Source organism: Ptychodera flava, chromosome 9 (genome assembly GCF_041260155.1).
Source record: "Ptychodera flava strain L36383 chromosome 9, AS_Pfla_20210202, whole genome shotgun sequence".
Taxonomy (NCBI): Eukaryota; Metazoa; Hemichordata; class Enteropneusta; family Ptychoderidae; genus Ptychodera; species Ptychodera flava.
In genome coordinates, this window is record NC_091936.1 from 8,703,253 (window position 1) to 8,716,382 (window position 13,130).

A 13,130-nucleotide genomic window follows, 5' to 3' on the forward strand; every position below is an offset into this window, starting at 1 on the left:
ATGTCACTGATACCATCAATGATCATTTGTCGAAGATCAATCAATCATCAATGATCAATATTCAATCATCAATGATCAAGATCAATCATCAGTGATCATTAGTCACTTAGTAACTAAGTTACTTCGTAATTTTTTCTATCAACGCTGTTTTCAAACTACCCAAAACGTAGACAATTTAAGAGGTGGTCCAAACGGACCACCAAATTTCCAAATTTGGTGGTCAGAAAGGAAAAGTGGTGGTCTTTGGACGCAAGACCACCGTTAATTGCGAGCCCCGTCCCCATGGAAGTATTATTTTTCAAAACTTCATTTGTTAAAGAACATTCAATTTTGAAGAAGTGAGGATGTCAATTTAATTCTATTATATTCACGAATCGTTATCTCAACAAATTTGTTTCCATAGGATCTTAGTGTATTACAAAACCTTGTCATTCAATTATGGACCGAACTCAAACGATTTGCCATGTTATTGTCGATGAGGGCGTTCTACTATGTAGAACGTGTGCGCACTCCCGCTTCGTTTATCCATGGCGGGTGAGACTAAACTCATAATAGTCATATCGAGCGATCTGGTTTGTAGTCTTCTGAAAACAATATGTTATGACAGTTTTTTTCTTGGGCATGTGTGTAAATGCAGGATCTCTGATATCTAAAGGTTTATTTTTGTGTTCAGAATTACATTTGACAACAGATAATATGGTATTTTCGCTGCGGTATATACCAATGAATGGAGATACGATAGGCGTAGACTATTACTAAAAGGCAGGCATCGATATCCTACTGTAGATACACTTGTAGGTCGTTAATTTTCAGTAGAAACTAAAGCAACAATAAGGTAAATTTCGTAATGAAAAGTTTGAACCTAGTCAGTGTGCTTTTAGGTAACATTTAAAATTCGAGTTTGCATCAGTCTAGTTTAATTGGACGTTTGAAACAAACGTTTGAATCCGCAGTAGAAGAGATCGGCAGGCCTGCGCATGCTCACTTCTCCCTCATTCATTTTCTTTAAATTTTGACCTATGATCTTGAAACTTTGCAACTCTCTAGGTTAGATTAAAATTCAAAACGTCTGCCCGTCATTTAAAAAAAAGTCTAAATGATATTTTGTATCTCAGTTTACCGATGAAACATCATATTAATATTTACCGACATTGCGAGGAGGGGTGGAGGCACACGTGGTACATGATTTGATATGCAGGTATGTATAGCAAACATGTACAGAAAGCTTTCCACTGTGTTCGACAAAGTAGGATTAAATTTAGTTGAAATGGTGGAGCAATAATGTTTGTGAGAATGTTGAGAAACGCGACCAGAAACTTCTAACGTATATCTACTACAGTTGTATTAGTCGATTTGACAGTCCTATACCTTCAATGGTGAACCTAGAAATGGTCTTTCCTATGAAGATTTTTTGTTGATTTGTATTCATATGGGTTCCTAGAACAACTTCAGCTTAGTTGCCAGAATGACAACCTTGGGCAACTCTCGTAATTTGCATAATTCGAAATTGCCGCCAAACGCCTACTGCGAATTTAACGTTTTAGCCACTTGTCCAGAAGAGTGTTACTATCGAAACACATTTTCAACGACCCTTTGCCAGCAAGTTCAAGTAAGAAGATATATTCGCCATTTTGGCGAATGAATTGCAAAAAAATTCGCCAAATTGAATTTGACTTCGCGTTTGCGAATTTGACTAGCATTACCGCGAACACTGAATGTAGTGCATGTCATTGAAACCCTAAAGTGGATTATTAGTCCCCGCGGACGAAGTCTGGCGGGGACTTATAGATTGGTCCCGTTTGTCCGTCCGTCTGTCTGCAGCCGTTTCTCAGACACCTCTGAACCGATTTTGTTCAAACTTGGCACAAAGATGAAGTACTATGGCCTACATATTCAATCCAATATGGCTGCCAGGCGGCCATATTGGATTACCCTTGAACCATATACCCTTGAACTGATTTTGTTCAAACTTGGCACAAAGGCAAAGCACTATGGCCTTTATATGCATGTAATTTATTTCACGATACAATTCAACATGGCCACGAGACGGCCACTTTGTTGCGATTTTTGGTGTCTTTAAAGCATAGTTAAAACATCCCTGAACCAATTTTGTTTAAATTTGGCACAAAGATAAACTAGTATGGACTACATATGTACGCCAATTTATTTCGCGATATGATCCAATATGGTTGTGATGCGGCAATGTTCTTGCGATTTTTTGTGTCTTTGAATCATGATGAAACGTCCTTGAACCGATTTTATTCAAACTTTGCACAAAGGCAAAGTACTATGGCATACATATGCACTTCAATGTATTTTGCGATACAATCCTTTATAGCCGCCAGACGGATTTTTTGCGATTTTTTCGTCACGGTGTCTTTGAACCATAACTGAAATGTCCTTGAATCGATTTTGTTGAAACTTGGCACAAAGGCAAAGCATTATGACCTACATATGCACGTCAATTTATTCCACGATATGATCCAATTCGGCCGCCAGGTGGCCATTTTGCTGCGATTTTTCATGTTTTTGAAGCATAATTCAAAGGTCTCTAAACCAATTTTGTTTAAACTTGGCACAAAGATAAAGCAGTATGGCATACATATATATGTCAATTTATTTTGCGATATGATCCAAAATGGTCGCCAGAGGGCCGTTTTGCTGCGATTTTTCATGTTTTTGAAGCATAATTCAAACATCCCTGACCCAATTTTGTTGAAACTTGGTACAAAGATAAAATACTATGGCATACACATGCATGTCTACTTTTTGTGTGATACGATCCAATATGGTTATTAGACGGCCATGTTATTTCAATTTTGTTGTGATTTTTATGTCCTTGAACCATCCGCAAACTTATTTTGTTCAATCTAAATACAAAGCTAAAGTACTATGGCTCACACGTGCACATTGATATGTTTCATTATCTGATCTGAAATGACTGATTATCCAAACATACCCGATCCCATACCATTCTAAAAATTCCACCAAACCATGCATGTACATGCCATTGTGACACTAGAGGCATTGAGGGCATTGTCATGTGTGATGTCATCAAAACGTCCTTCATTACCAGCACAGATGGGTCATTAATTGAATGTTCTAAGATTTTTTATTTTGCAAGTCACAGACCTGACGCAAGTTGCATCAATGTCATTCCACAGCTACCTAAACACCAATGATTATAACAAAATAGACAAGCGGGGAATGTGTCATCAACGATGACTTATTCATTGTGATTTGTGGGAGGAATAAGTTTTTAAGGACATCGCATGTTTGATTATAGTGCTTAATTTTTTCAATATTATTGCTTAATCGTACTCTACTTTCTGAATAGTTTGTAAATATATTTTTGTAAACTATAACCGACCAGGTTTCTCATTGTCAAGTTTGACAGTGTAGATGTGAATTGGTAAATAATCTCAAAAAGTACTTCTCATCACGAATTATAATTTTAACTGGCTCCTGGAAACATACTAAGTACTGCTTACCATCCCATAGTATTAGAATACCATAACAAATCTCACAGGGTTTGACAGAAAAGGTTGGTCTGCGTCAAGAAACCACTAGTGTTTGGTTACGATAGCTTAGAAAAATGTGACGGTCAGTTTGCTGGGATCCTTTTGAACCTCCAACTTTTCATAAAGACAATTTTAAAACATTCTTCCAAAACAACCTTATGATCAGAGCAGATTTTCACAGCAACAAGTTTTTTTTTGCAAAGGAGTTCCATAAAAGTCCCTAACTTGTAACCATGGCACCATTGGATATGAAAATAAACATGATTAAAACATTAAAATGAACGTGAGAGGCTTTACATTGCAATCAAGATTACGTTTTGATGAAATGTTTGAAAAAAGAAGAAATGTCCAAGCACAAAGATTTTGCCATTGAAACACAACACAGTGAGTTCAAATAGATATGATAAGAGGTTTTTTCAACTCAAAATACCCAGAAAAGATCATGTCGATCATTTGATTCTAGTTAGAATGTGGGAAAACTGTTCTTTTAAACTCCAAATGGTTAAAATGGAATTATGTCATGTTACAAAATGTGATTTTTGGGCATGCAAACTGAAAATATCCTTATAAATATTTAGAGCCAGTGCTATATTTACTGTAAAGCTGTAGTATATTACACCAGGACCAAGGGAATGAAAATATGACGTAAAATCAGTTCCATTAATCTTCATCATACAAGGCAAGCAAATTGCCAGGTCCAAGAAACAGCACATGCACACATCACAGAAACAATAACATAACATAAGAACAAAATCACTGACAAAATCAATAGTAAAATCTCAAACCACTAGTTAAGTGGTTGTACAAGGTGTCCGGAAAGGGTAGGCGTACCCTGCTAGTATGCTACACCCGTCAAGATTGAACTAGAGTGACAAAGTAATTGTACAGTAATTCAGCTAGCTGCAAAATTACTGTTTTGAGTCAAAGCTGTCTCTCATCATCTGAGTGACAGATTTGTCATATTTGGATACCAGATCTCCATATGTACTATAGAACTTCTTACATGATCTAACCAACCAACTTTGCGAAAATCCCTGTCTCACCAGCTTTAAGACTAATAAGCTGTGTCTCACTTGAAAGTCTTCACATGAATCACAAGCTCTACAGTATCTTAGGAGTTGTGAAATGTACACACCATAAGTTGGACCAGATGGTATATTACTGGTTAAGTAAGGAAAGTTAATCATTTCAAAATTAAAATCGTCCCTTTTGTCATACAGCTTAGTATGCAATTAATTTTGTCTAATTTCAAAAAAAAAATCAAGGTATGACGCTGAGCTCACACTTTCTGTTGTTTCTTTTATTTCTCATTCATCTGGATAGATGTGATGGAGGTAATTAGAAATACCAGGATTGTTCAAACTAATGAGATCATCTATGAATATATGTGTAACCTTTTCAGATTTTGATCACTCACCGAGGTACCTAACACTTACTTGAGGTAGTGAGAGTTTGACTGTGATGATCTGTTAATAATAGCAAAACTAAGATCTATACTTTTGAAAGTGCTGCCCTATCGCTTTCAAAATGATTTGCTGATTATGATGACAATATCAGTTTGCTAGTTTTAGGTCAAGTTTTAAATCCTGTTTTCTTTTTATTTAGATTTTTAGACATTATTTAATGAATTGCTCTGAAATTCGTGGACACGATCTAAAAATGTTCTGCCTGAGATTAATTAAGAGTATGATAAACCTGCTTAATTGTTTAGGAACCTGCTTAATTGTTTAGGAACGGGTTTTTCAGACCCTGACAAAGTGTAATATTCCAGACCATTTTTGGACAGGTGTAACTGCTAATTGACATGTCACTGGTGAAACCAACAGTGTCATTGGCATTATAGTTGGTGGCATTGACAATGAGGGCATTGAGAGCAATGTTGAAGAATCTGCAAATTACTGCTAGGGTTTGTATGCCACAAAGACTTCACTACGCTGTTTCCCGAGATTTCCCTCCCCAAGCCACCAAAATCAGTTGCTCCCATGTGGTTCAATGATCAGCCTCTAATTGCTTATCAAAAACCAAAGGCCACAGCTTATTCATTTGAAAATTTGATCGACGTTTTTCACATGATAATGCTTCTAAAACGTTGTTTCGTTTCTCACCATGAACCTATATTATATAAATACCACTTTTTAATTGGAATAATTTCAATTGGAATAAATTTAAATATGTTGTTGTTACGCCCTGACGATGATATTATTAAAATTAAGAAAGAAACCTACTACACGCCAAATGCAAGCTAACCAAAAAGAGGAATGAATTTTACTCTGTCATCTCTCCGGTAGGAATCATGTTGTCAAAAAATACTGGCGGAGGAGGTTGCTGTCTTTCTGATGGTGGTCTTTGCGGCACCCAGAACATTAGCAACGGCACCCCAACTGCTAATATGAATAAAATGGATGCATCATTGAAGAACGAGACGCAAGACTTCATATTTCCTCCGGAGCTGATTATTGTAAGTGGAAAGATGTTATAAGTATTGCTTGTGATTTCTTAACACGCGAAAGGGTCGTGAATTTGAGAACACATTTACTGGTTCATACAAACTCGAGGACTTAATGAAAGAATCTACCGATATAGAATATCAGGTAATATTTTTCCATTCGTCCATTTACAGACTAATGAGGCCATATTAAAGAAAAGGCTTATGTGCACTGGTCCTCGTGTCACGTGGATCCGACCAACATCCTTACTCGATGCTTTGATGATTAAAAAACTGTGCCCGGAAATAAAACTTATTGCAGGTTACAATGACATAGGTAAGAACAAAAACCATTTTACCCTACCATCGGTGTATTGTTATCCAAGCGACTTTGAAGGGACGTCCGCTGTAACTTTAAGTAATTTTTTTTTAGTATTTTTGGTCTGAGTATCAGCTACGCTTTCTTATCTTAATCCCTATATCAAGCTTAAATGCCAAGTATTCTGATTGTCATCACTGCCTATGTATATAAAATGACCATTGTTTTGGTGACAAATGATTGCGGATGTCAAAACAGTTTTTCAACAGTGACAACTGGGTATATCATTTAAGTTCGGCGATTCAGACAAGAAACTGCAGTTGCTACAAGGAATAAAAACAAACTGTTAAAATAGCCAAAATGTTAAGTTAATGGACCTTTAACATGAATTGTGGAGTATATAGATTATACTACCATCCTAGATTTGAAACATCAGTCGATTCCCACAACTTTAATATTTCATACATACACACACACACACACACATATATATATATATATATATATATATATATATATATATATATATATAATATATATATATATATTTCTACCCATCAATTACCGAAGCTGTACTTCTTAAATCTATCAAATTCGCACGCAGCGAAATATATCCATATCCTTGACAGCTATATCAACATCATTATGCATGCCAAAACAATCGCTACTCTTCGATAATGACACCCACTGGGTCAAACGCGATGGTAAGAAAAATCTTTCGATATAATGATGGGTTCGTTTGATGGCGCTGAGTGCTGTACTCTTGTAGGTCTTCACGTTCTCAACATCCAGAAAGATCAAATCGGATTATACCGAGATGACGGCTTGGGTGCCTTCAAAACATCACAGGCGGCCAAGCAGAAAGAATAAAGAAAGACTTTACAAACATATTTCGCTACCTCGATCTCAAAATAACTATTGAAGCAAACAAAAAATAGTAAATTCCTAAGACATTACACTAAATCTTTGCCTGGGAAAATACTACCCTTACAGAAAACTGAATGATCAAACTGTTTATGATCACATGCTGTCTAACCACCCCCAACAATAATCAAACACATCCCAGAGTCGATCAGTAAACGTATATCCACAATCTCAAGCGATAAGGAAGTCTTTCAAAACGCAGCCCCTTTCTACAATGATGTACTAGAGTCATGCGGTTACGACGAACAATTGGAGTACACAACTACCAAACAAACGCGGGAAGCTAAACGAACAAGGCAGCGTAATGACATTTGGTTCAACCCTCCGTATAGTAAATTTTCATGTACCATATAGGGTTGAACCATCAACTTACCGCACCTAATCGCGTAGCGAAGACGCACCACGTTAGACCGTTGAGCTACATCTTGACCTCAAAAAAAGTCATTCAACAGCCCAACTAGATGTTCAATCTAACGTGTTACGCCATCACACAGTGAGAGTTCGAACAGAACACAATACAAACACACACATAGACACATACAAACGTATGCAAGTACAAATCACAGCAAATGCTGTAACTGGGCTTCAGATAGCCTCGGGGACAATGCTGTCCACCAGCAGAACTATCAACCCAGGACAGAAAATTTTCATGTACCATATAGGGTTCGAACCATCAACTTACCGCACCTAATCGCGTAGCGAAGACGCACCACGTTAGACCGTTGAGCTACATCTTGACCTCAAAAAAGGTCATTCAACAGCCCAACTAGATGTTCAATCTAACGTGTTACGCCATCACACAGTGAGAGTTCGAACAGACACAAATACAAACACACACATAGACACATACAAACGTATGCAAGTACAAATCACAGCAAATGCTGTAACTGGGCTTCAGATAGCCTCGGGGACAATGCTGTCCACCAGCAGAACTATCAACCCAGGACAGAAAATTTTCATGTACCATATAGGGTTCGAACCATCAACTTACCGCGACTAATCGCGTAGCGAAGACGCACCACGTTAGACCGTTGAGCTACATCTTGACCTCAAAAAAGGTCATTCAACAGCCCAACTAGATCTTCAATCTAACGTGTTACGCCATCACACAGTGAGAGTTCGAACAGACACAAATACAAACACACACATAGACACATACAAACGTATGCAAGTACAAATACAGCAAATGCTGTAACTGGGCTTCCATAGCCTCGGGGACAATGCTGTCCACCAGCAGAACTAGTAAAAGCGTCCAAACAAATGTCGGGAAACAGTTTCTCCGCCTTCTTGAAAAACATTTCCCAAAGAACACAAGCTTCACAAAATCTTTAATAAAAACAGTGCCAAAGTGAGCCATAGCTGTATGCCTAACATAACAACCATTTTTAGGTCTCAAAACAAAAGGCTAACTGAAAACAATAACGCGGAAACAACCAAAAGATGTGCAACTGTCGGATGAAATCCAAATGTCCGACGCGGAAACAACCAAAAACATGTGCAACTGTTGGATGAAATCCAAATGTCTGCTCCAATGGTCTTGCCAATCAAAAAACATCGTCTACAATGCTAAAGTCACAGCAAACGACGGGTCAGCTATGAATTACATCGGTCTGTCTGAAACCGCATTTAAAATTAGATTCAGCAATCATTGTCAATCCTTCTCGAAGAAATCATACGAAAACAGCACAGAATTATCCAAACATATGTGGAAGCTTAAATCTCAGCAACAACCATTTGTAACCACGTGGGCTGTATTATCCTCCGCGACAGAATACAATAATTCTACAAAAAGGTGTCATCTCTGTTTGTCTGAAAAGCTCAATATAATCACTGCAAACAAATCTACGCTTTAGAATAAACGGTCGGAGCTAGTTTCTAAATGTCGTCACGAGAATAAGTACTGCCTACCACTTTTTTGGCCACCTCTTAGCAATGGTACGCTCCAAATCTCCTGATAAAAGGCTTGACACGTCAACTAGCTAATCCACTCGCCTGAAGATTACGTATGCATGAAACACTGTGTTGCGAGGTCTTAGTTTCTACTTTAGACAATATATATATATATATATATATATATATATATATATATATATATATTATTTTGTACTTTATTTTGGACTTAAATATTTTTGTACAATGTTTGGTAAGCTATATGAAGAGAAGCTTATTCCAAAATATTATCGTTTCACAGTTGAATTATAATAGGTCATATATACACACACATCGATGTCGTCCATGTTTTAAAACCATAAATTTACCTTAGCAAGGCATCAAAGTCATTGCTTCTGTTAAATACAAACATATGGAGCTTACACTACTGTGAAAAATATATAAACTTAGATTAACTGTACAAATAGAAGCTTATTCAATAACTTTTTCATTGCAGAGTTTAAATATAATGAGTCATACACACATTGTACAATCTCATTACTACATCTCAGAAGTCTTTGTTTCAAACCATAAATATGCCCCTTAACAAGGCATTAAAGTTATTGAGTATTGCTAAGAACATCAAAAGTACACCTGGAGAATTTTCTCATAAGCATATTAGCTAATTTGTAGAAAGATCTAATCTTTTGTTCAATACCGTCATCTTCACGAAAGTGATCATAAAGAACAAAACCCAAATGCTTCTTCTTTGTTACAAATGATAATTTAACTCCATTCGGATACACAGAAGGAAGCCGACGAACCATAGAAGATTGTAATATATACACATACAATTGGTCTTTTCGTTATTAAATATAATATCATGAGTATCTCCAAAGTCACTGCAAACATTTCCCAACTTACGTTATATATATATATATATATATATATATATATATATATAGAGAGAGAGAGAGAGAGAGAGAGAGAGAGAGAGAGAGAGAGAGAGAGAGAGAAACACTGCCTATATATATATAGCATAATATAATTGTTTCAAGTAGAATATATATATATATATATATATATATATATATATATATATATATATATATATATATATATATATATATATATATTTATATCAAGATATGAAATACTTAAAGCTGCCGTTTTCCATCCCAGATTCTGGGATCAGTGAGTTCTCCTCCCACATATTGTAATTTACGTTGTTTGGTAAACATACCGTTGCTGAGCGTTTAACTTTGTACAATGTTTGATTGACAGTGATATTCAAATTGTCAAGGGCGTCAGCTACCCTCGGCGTTCAGTTCTGTCACGCAGAATTCACATCAAAGCTTCCCAAAAACTTGGCCGTTTGATCTGAGGACTCTATACACACTGTTAAGATATATACGCTCCTGCATTGCAGCTCATTTTGTAATTTTCCTGGCAAAACAACGTAAAATGTCACATATTTGGAGCTCTCTGACGATATAAGTCGTTCAGAGTCTGTCATCGTAATGAGCGCCATTGTCTGTAATCCTCCTTTTGTAACCAATGGGCGTCGTTAACAGATTCGATAAATAGACTAGGTAGAGGCTAAATTATAGTTCTATATGTAAAATATAAACCAATAGTTGTCGAGAAGGAATAAGGAATGTTATACGTTCTCAAAATCAGTCTGTGTTATAAGGTAAGAAGTTTTACCTTTAGAACAACTAAATCAGCATGATAGTTCAGATTGTTATGACCTCGTTTTCTATGTGTTTTTTCAATTACATACATTAGCAAACTGAAGCTTCCATTTACGCCTTACTGAAGTTTAAATTGCTTTTGGTTTTCTGACCCATAAGTAAGAGAGGTATTTATGAAACTATGAGGTAGACAGCGCCAATAATTGTGGGAAAACGCATGAGGCTTTTATAATGTTATCACGTTTGTTGAGGATTGTCTAATATTTCCAATGCACTCGTAGGTTTGCATGTATTACTGGACAAGACAAGCCACGCCATCATGATGCCAGTGTCTCATCTGGAAGAACTGGGTAAGATTGTCATCACGGAAGACTGTATCAGGATTGGTGCTGCAGTGCCTATGGCAGATATCATCAATACATTGCTGAACTCATATCAGAACTCCCAGGTAACAGTGATTGTAATAACGATTTTAGATGCTGATGTCCAAAAACGTTTGGTCTGAAACATTACACAATGGCCCATGTAGACAGCACGCTGTCTTCTATCGATAATCAAATTATAAATGTACCTTCTCTTCGAAGGATATTGTAGCATACCTTTCTCTGTCCTGCATTTTGCGCATACAATGTATTGCTTGTATATACACTGCTTTTTCTTTAAATGTCAATATCACCGTATAAATAAAAAGGGACTTATGTCACCCTCTGTTCATCTATACATGTAGATCAATGTTAAACTTCAAAGTTTGACTGAACGTTGGGTCTGAACTAGTTGAGACAAAATCAAAATTACTGCAGATAGTTTTTGCTGTAAAATATAAGCCGATGAATGTGATTGCATTCAATGCCTGTTAACGCAACCATATTTCGTGTTACTTCGTACTCACTAAAACCTAATTTGTAATCATGTAAAACACTGGCGAGTATTTAAGCCTTTATAACATATTCATGCTTGGCTTGCCTGTCAATAATCTTGCAACCAGGCATACTGGCAAACCAGGGAGAGTACCATTATACCTTGCTGCTTAGTTGCAGGTCAGGAATGTAAGCCATGTTCATTTTCGGGCAGATGGTAAGATAGCGGAAGTCAGTTGACATCGCCGAAACGTTTTCTGGCACACACACATTTCATGCAGGGAACAAGTGATTTGTTTAATTAGAACAAACACCAGATGCAGATGTTCCACATAAGACATGCCACATCACTGAACTAATTATAACTAATAGACTCTCAAGTTGCACGCATGATGACACACTGGCTCGTCTTCTGTGAAGTTAATTGAGGCGGCATGGGAAATATAAGATGTCTGGTGTTTGTTCTAATTAAACACATCGTTTGTTCTCTACATGACATGTGTGTGTGGCAGACAACTATCGGTGAGCCCAAATGATTTAAAAAAAACGTTTGTTCCCTGCATGAAATGTGTGTGTGCCAGACAACACATCGGCTAGCTCAAATGACTTCTGCTGTAGGGTCTGGCCATTTTTTACTCCTTAATCAAGATGTACGACACTGTTTTGAAAACTTTTCATAACCAGCAAATCAAGTTTTCTTCAGTGGTTTTTGGGAGAGGGTGGTTAAAGCCCTTGTAAAAAGTATACTGAGAAATACTCCTGTGTTGATTATTATTGTATAAATGCATGAAAAGAGAAAAATGTTAAATACGTTATCCATTAATACACATAGTGAAATGAACAAAACACATAAAATAAATACATCATATACATTTAATTATAGAACATCAGAAAGCATGAAAGGTTGCACCTGTAAAGTGCACGTGTGCATATCCCTCACTCTAGTAATAGGGACATTTTACTGACAATTAATGACCCAATAGTTTCATATCTCCTGTTGAAGGTAAAAATTTGGTATAACAGATACTAAGAGGGTAAAGGCACAATCCAGGACACTCATTTCTTTCTAGAATATTAAGGTAATTGATTAGCGATGGCACAGCAGTTCGTGAGGAATACAAAGCGGTCTATGTAGAAAATACTGCTTTTCAGACTACGAGCTTCGATCGTGATGATAAAATACTATAATTAGTTGGCGTATGCATTCAAGCATTTACTTTTGATGTGCATCAACTCCCATTCGGCAACTAGGTGAAAGAAGAGTTATTTACTTGTGGACTGCTGATCCCAGCGAATCCAAGACATAACAATAACACAGAAGCCAGGGATTTTATACAGCCAAATATACCAGCCAATAGTTCACCTGTTTAGTCAGATGTTTATACAGTGCCTGCACCTATAAAAGAAAAGGGAACTTTTAATAAAATGTATGGAAAACATAAACAAGGAACACTTGTACAAATCGAAATAAGATGTGCAGATTTATAGGGGTGATCTGATTATTTCAATTAAAGGCGAAGC

General features: G+C 36.7%; 1 protein-coding gene and 1 long non-coding RNA gene across 4 annotated transcripts in view; one reads left to right on the top strand and one right to left on the bottom strand.

Annotated features, from left to right (window-relative positions):
• LOC139139954 (uncharacterized) overlaps nt 1–13,130 on the bottom strand; it is a 241,835-nt gene that overhangs the window by 64,370 nt on the left and 164,335 nt on the right. The gene's annotated exons all lie outside the window — the stretch shown is intronic.
• Nucleotides 1–13,130, top strand: part of LOC139139918 (xanthine dehydrogenase/oxidase-like) — a 63,162-nt gene that overhangs the window by 36,684 nt on the left and 13,348 nt on the right. For all 3 annotated transcript variants that reach the window (XM_070708882.1, XM_070708883.1, XM_070708884.1), the window contains exons 7-9: nt 5,810–5,979; nt 6,142–6,283; nt 11,034–11,200. The gene's annotated coding sequence lies outside the window, so the exon portion shown is untranslated. The remainder of the gene's footprint in view (nt 1–5,809; nt 5,980–6,141; nt 6,284–11,033; nt 11,201–13,130) is intronic.